This window comes from Podarcis tiliguerta (assembly GCF_965153285.1).
Source record: "Podarcis tiliguerta genome assembly, chromosome: 1".
NCBI lineage: Eukaryota > Metazoa > Chordata > Lepidosauria > Squamata > Lacertidae > Podarcis > Podarcis tiliguerta.
The window spans coordinates 95,407,428-95,414,804 of NC_139534.1; positions in this window are offsets into that span (position 1 = coordinate 95,407,428).

A 7,377-nucleotide genomic window follows, 5' to 3' on the forward strand; every position below is an offset into this window, starting at 1 on the left:
GGTATAAGACAGGCAATCACTGGTTGAGGTAATAATTGCTTAGATATGCTACTCACTTTTTAAAAATCATGGTGACTTGAGTATAGCTTGATATTTTATCATCAGGTATATTAACAGTCAGTTCTTCTTCTGGGCATCTGCCTTTATATAGCCAAGAGACACTACCTATGCAGAAGAGGAAGGTATTTGCAATCTGAAGGTTGGCACACACACAAACAAATAGGGATGGAGAAGCCTTGAAAGGTAGGTGAGGGAGAAGCCACAAACAGCTCGGTTGAGGCAGACTGAACATGGTCACTGGGCATGGCATGGTAACTGAGTGTTGGGAAGGAGAAGGAGAATGAAATAGATGTATTAAAAGTGACCTCGGGCACAGCGATATTATTGCTGTGTAACCAAAACAAGGCTACTGAGAAACAAGGGGCAGGTATCAGCAGGCTCGGGGGGGGGGGGGAGACAAGCATTGCAGAAGTAAGGGGTTTTTTTGGGGGGGGCACTCCAAAATAGCCCAGTGCTGACTATGTTCACTGCTGAAAGAATGCTATGTAGTGTCTGTTGGGACCACTCTGCAGCGTTGTGTAGCCAGTCCTACTTTTTATATACTAATGTTATGTATTATTGTATGTAGGTAAAGGTAAGGTAAAGGGACCCCTGACCATTAGGTCCAGTCGTGACCAACTCTGGGGTTGCGGCGCTCGTCTCGCTTTATTGGCCAAGGGAGCCGGCGTACAGCTTCCGGGTCATGTGGCCAGCATGAGTAAACCGCTTCTGGCGAACCAGAGCAGCGCACGGAAACGGCGTTTACCTTCCTGCTGGAGCGGTACCTACTTATCTACTTGCACTTTGACGTGCTTTCGAACTGCTAGGTTGGCAGGAGCAGGGACCGAACAACGGGAGCTCACCATTTTGTTAAATCACTGTAATTATTTATTATTTTTATTTTTGCTTTTATCTTTATTTTTACAAATCATAGAATTGTAGGGTTGGAAGGGACCACGAGGGTTAGGTACTCCAACTCCCTGCAATGTAAGAATATTTTGCCAAACATGGGTCTTGAGTTTTCAACCCAGAGTTTGAGTCTCCTGCTCTACCAACTGAGCTACTCATTCTATTCCTCTGAGGAACTCAAGGTAGCATACTGTACATGCTTCTCCCCCTTCCCACTTTATCCTCACAACAACCTTGTGAGGTAGGTTCGGCTGAGAGACTGTGATTGGTCCAGGGTCACCCAGTGAGTGTCATGAGCAAGTGGGAATTTGAGTCCTACTCTTTTAAGTCCTAGTCCGATGCTCTAGCTATTACACCCATCATTCACTAGGGGGCCTTGGAAATCACTTTTCCTCTCTGTTTTGTTACATTTTCTTCAGTCCCTTCTACAGGAACTATTCTTTTAGTCAGGTTAACGCTAGCATGATGTGTTATGGAGGGCAGAGGCCCCCTCCCACTCCCTACCCCAATCAAAAGAGTGGAAGGGAGTCGCGTGAAAGAAACACATTTGTATGTCTTTGGTGTTTCCAGAAGGGAGTTTATTGTAGAACTGGTGCTTCTCGTGCATGGAAGTTTTTTGCATTTTTCGTATGATGTCAGCATCATTATCATCTAAATGCTAGCCCATGGTTTTTCTTTATTTAATTTGAATTTACCTATTATGTGGAAAACCCAGTAAGTATGAATAACCTGTTATGCATCTTCAGTCACTGTTGATGTGGACCCTCATTTAACGATGATGAGGATTTTGGTGGGCTGTTTATCCTTTGTGTGGTGATGTTTGCGTGGTTACCGGCAGTTGCCATGCTACTACTATTTGCTCCTCATGTAAGCACAATCTAGCTATTTGGTTTCCAGTATGCCTCTTTCCACCCATCACCACCTGCGGAAGGCTGTTCTCTCAAGATTTATGTCATCTGTGTGACTGATTAATATCTAAATGGGAAATACTGGGACTCAGCTGTATTTGGAAGTCATTCTTATATCCTCTGATGTAAAAGCCATTATGTTTGCTGCGCAGCTGATGTTCAGTGGTGGAGATATCATGACACTTTATACATGTTTGGAAGTGCAAAACTCAGATTAAAGAAGAGAAGAGAGGAGATTTTAAAACATTCAGCCACACCAACTTGAACGTTACAAACCACTTCTGTATTTACCAGCCCCAGTCAGGATAATTTTGAAATGGTTCTGTTCATGTCAAACTAACCATAGATATACGTGATTGTGATGGTTCCCAGAGTGGCTTGTGTTGATGTGGCTACAGAGGCATCCTGTTTGAGGCAGGAATGGCAGGTCCATCCTGCTGTTCGATGTGTCCAGTTTTAATAATGGCTTACTACAAAGTACCTCATACACGGGTTTGTGGTGCAGTGGCCACCATGTGGTGCACCATGGTGATTCAAAAGAAGAGACGAAGAAGAAGAAGAAGAGTTTGGATTTGATACCCCACTTTATCACTACCCTAAGGAGTCTCAGAGCGGCTAACAATCTCCTTTTCCCTTCCTCCCCCACAACAAACACTCTGTGAGGTGAGTGGGGCTGAGAGACTTCAGAGAAGTGTGACTGGCCCAAGGTCACCCAGCAGCTGCATGTGGAGGAGCGGGGAAGCGAACCTGGTTCACCAGATTACGAGTCTACCGCTCTTAACCACTACACCACACTGGCTCTCCTTCTGCATCAGACCAGTGGCCCATCTAGTCTAGCCTCCTGTTCTCAAAGGGGCCACCCAGATGCCTGTGGGAAACCAGCAAGACCCGAGTCCAAGAACACATCCCCTCCTGCAGTTTACATCAACTGGTATTCAGAAGCATAGTTGCCTCCAAGTGAGGAAGGGGAGCATAACCTCCATCATAGCTAGTAGCCATTGATAGCCTTGTCCTCCATGAATTTGTCTAATCCCCTTTTAAAGCCATCCATGTTGGTTGCCATCATTATCTCCTTCGGTAGTGAGTTCTGTATTTGGCTATATAAGTGCTTTATTTTATCTGTCCTGAATTTTTCAACATTCATCTTCGTTGGATGTCCATGTGCTCTAGAGGGAGAAAAACTTCTCTCTCAGCACTTTCCTCATGCCATGCATAAATTCATGAGCTTCTTTCATGTCACTGCTTACTTGCCTTTTCTCTAAAATAAAAGCCCCAGATGACGCAATCTTTCTTCATAAGGGAATTGCTCCATAATCTTGATCCTCTTGCTCTTTTCTGATTCCAGAGAACTTAAGTACATGGGCTATAGATAAGCTATTCCTAATTCTGTATGTGCCATATTGTCAAAAATAAGTGCCTCTAAATTACCATACTTTCCCATGTACAAGACTAGGGTGTTTTTTTACTAAAAAATAATGTTAAGAAAGGGGGGTAGACTTATACACGGGGGCAACCCCCCCATATTTTCTTAATTTTGAGTCCCTCAAAATAGGGGGTGTCTTATACACGGGAGCGTATTATACACGGAAAAATATGGTAGGTTCCATGATCTTGATTTGGCATCAGCTCAGTCCAAGAACTCTTCTCAGGTCGTATTTCGTTTTGCATACATACACTGTAAAGCTGAAGCAAGAGGTTGGATGGATCACAACGTTCAGTCCAGCACTGAAATAGGAGGTTCAGAGTCACACATGGCTCAGATTCCAGCAGTGGTGTAGTGCCGTGGGGGGCACAGGGGCAGTTGCCTTGGGCACAAAATTGTTAGGGGCACAAAATTTCAACACCCGGTGCTGGCTCAATACAGCTGTGCACTTCTGTCAGTGGGCTCTGTTGAAAACGGCTTCTCCTTGTTAACCAAGAAGTGACCTCTCTAGATAACAGAATGGCTCTTCTTTTCTTATCTCTGTGGCTGCAATCTCCTGGGTGATGCGGACACTATTAGGCAGTTGGATGCATATGTGTCCTCTGTCTGTTTCCCTCCCTCCACATGGTCCTGGGTGCTGGCAACCCACACTATGCTACTGGGTGCAGGAATTCTTATGTATGAATGATTTCAAAAGATGGTTTTCAGTGTGTAAGCCAGTCTCACATGTGGAACTCTTTAATAAGGATGACAAGAAAGCTGATGAGTCATTTGCACATAAATTCCAGTACAGTAGGGTTGTATGCAGTGCATTTTGGTGCTGAGCATTCAAATATGTAGATCCCGATTCAGTGATCGCCATTAACTTCACTGAGGTTTCAGCAAGTAGTTTGGCTCTCAATTTCCTCTTTGCTGAACCACAATATATGAAGCAAAAACCTTTGAAAATATGACAGAAGGACCAGTTCTGAGCCTTTCAGGTCCAGGTGAAGATAAAAGTAATGAAAAACATTACTCATCTTACAAGCTGTTACTACCATTCTGCCTAAGACCACATTATCAGCTGCCAATGTAATCATGGATGATAAGGATTTGGATTATAAGTTAAGTGCCTGTAAAGTTAAAGCAAAACTATGAATTGCAAAAATAAACACATCTCTACCTTTCAGTTGTATTATTACCAAACTTCTCTCATGTCTTTAAGAAACTGCCAAGTGCTTTTCCATTTCTGGGAAATGGTACCACAAGCCTGTGGCCAAATCTTTTGTCTTTCTATTTCCAACTGTTCTGTTTTCCTTCATATGTTTTTCTCTCAAAAAAAGCAACAACCCCTGTTCTGCCCTACTTTCGCTTAGGGCAATAGTACGTTTACTTCTTGATCTCTGCCTCTAATATCTTGAAATGTGATTAGCATTCACCAGTTCTTGTATTTTATTCCCTGACCACATCCACATCAAGAATGGTTCATCCCTTTTTGTAAATTTGAGCTGCATGAAGCCAAGAAAGGGGGGGGGGAGTAATATTTTATTTTCCACAAACAGTTGAAGTTGCCTGTTAGCTTTTTTTAAAAAAAAAAATATCCAGTTGATGTAATTGACTGAAACATTAAAGGATTGTGAATAACACACACACACACACACACATATACACACACAGAGAGATATATATAAACGATGTGTCCGAATGTGGAAATTCACCACACGATAAGTGGGGCTTTGTGAACAGTTTAGCAACCCAAACATAAGAACGTGCAATAAATCATGCTTCAAATCTTTTGTGTTTTTAAATAAATTTGGACAAGTCATAAAGTATAAACTGTGTGTTACCAAAGCGTAAATGCTCCTAATGCTCAAAAACCACTTCCAGTCCTAGGAAGAGGTCAGTTGTTCCGGGCGTGGGCGAGAGGAATGGCGAGAGTCAGGAAGACTGGGCGAGCACAGCTGACATGGAAATATGCTTTGAGTGCCCCACGCCTGTCCCAGGCATGCCCTCAAGATGCCTCTGGCTTGTCTGCTGGGACACAGAGTGGGCCAGAGAGTGAGAACCATACTCTCAGGGCACAAAAAGGAAGAGAGGCACAAGGTGGCTGAAAGATGCTCAGTTCACTCGAGCTGGCCCCTATTCTTTGCTCTCTGCCATCTGTTTAGCAAGCCATTTGGATGCTTAATAAGAATTGCAGCCAATCCCTATCCCAGCACTGCATCAGCTCTCTTTCTTTCTCTCCACGACAGGGACAAGTGACAAAATTAAACAGCAAGTGAGCAGATCCCTCGCCTTTCAGTGTGTGACTAAGATGATTTGGTCAATATCGTTTCAGAATATGCATACTAGCAAAAGTGTGCCTCGTTTTCAGTAATCTATTCTTGTTATTTATTAAATTTCTATATGGCCCTTCACCCGAGGATCACTGGGTGATTTACAATAACAGGGGTCAGCAACCTTTTTCAGCCATGGGCCGGTCCACCATCCCTCAGACCATGTGGTGGGCTGGACTATATTGGGGGGGGGGGGATGAACGAATTCCTATGTCCCACAAATAACCCAGAGATGTGTTTTAAATAAAAGGACACATTCTGCTCATGTAAAAACACGCTGATTCCCAGACTGAAGGCGATTGGGCTGCATCCGACCCCCAGGCCTTAGGTTGCCTACCCCTGTACAATAATCTAGACATACTCTCAGTTTGACATTCCATTCTGGTCAGAATAATGGTGATCTGGGGTACTTGTTGTAGCTCTAATCCTTTGTTATGGGCAGACCATGAGCCCCTTGGCTTGGGGGCAATGCCCTGTTGCCCTGACTGGTGGCCTTATTGAAGACCTGGACAACTTCTGGAATGAGGAAATGGCTGCTTACCCAGTCACAGGGTGGGCGGCTGCTGCATCCCATCATGCCAAACTCCCTTCCCTTGGGAGCAACACATGGGCTAGGTGATCAGCCATTAGGGAATTCCCAGGCCAGCTGCTGGAGACTGGCAGACTTTCTTGCCATCTTTTTATTTGAATTCTGGCCAATCCGTCTGGGCCAGGTGGGCTGGGCTTGGGAGCTGATAAAGACTGGCTGCACTGATCCCCAGGACCCCCAGTTGGCTGAAGAACAATGATCTGTTTCACATTATTCCTCCTAGAGACCTGAATCAGATCCTTGGTTTTCCTGTGAGTTGGAGGTGATATGGCAGTATAGCCTATGATACAAGTGGTTGTTTCTTAAGTGCTTGAGCAGCTAAACACATGTCATGTGCTCCTACACCTGCATTTGGGGTTGCCAATGGGCAGTAGCTGAAAGATAGCACCTGTGTTCAACTAAGTCATATGTGGGACACAGGTGGCGCTGTGGTTTAAACCACAGAGCCTAGGGCTTGGTGATCGGAAGGTCGGCAGTTCAAGTCCCTGCTCCTGCCAACCTAGCAGTTCGAAAGCACATCAAAGTCCAAGTAGATAAATAGGTACTGCTCCGGTGGGAAGGTAAGCGGCGTTTCCGTGCGCTGCTCTGGTTTGCCAGAAGCAGCTTAGTCATGCTGGCCACATGAACCAGAAAAACTGTCTGCAGACAAACGTCGGCTCCCTCAGCCAGTAAAGCGAGATGTCAGGGGTCTTTTACCTTTTTTAAAAAGTCGTATGTGGATGAAACCCATGAAAAGCAGTTGACTTGACTAACAATTCGATTTATTTCAGTGACTGTATTCTGAGAACTTAGTTGGGTGCAACCTGTGATAATTAGTAATGGGCTTACATACCTAATTGTAGCAGAGTTAAAAGTGGGTATGAAGAGAAAGCTGCATGTTGACTTTGTTGTTGTTCAGTCGTTTAGTCGTGTCCGACTCTTCGTGACCCCATGGACCAGAGCACGCCACGCACTCCTGTCTTCCACTGCCTCCCGCAGTTTGGTCAGACTCATGTTTGTAGCTTCAAGAACACTGTCCAACCATCTTGTCCTCTGTCGTCCCCTTCTCCTTGTGCCCTCCATCTTTCCCAACATCAGGGTCTTTTCCAGGGAGTCTTCTCTTCTCATGAGGTGGCCAAAGTATTGGAGCCTCAGCTTCCTGATCTGTCCTTCCAGTGAGCACTCGGGGCTAATTTCCTTAAGGATGGATGCGTT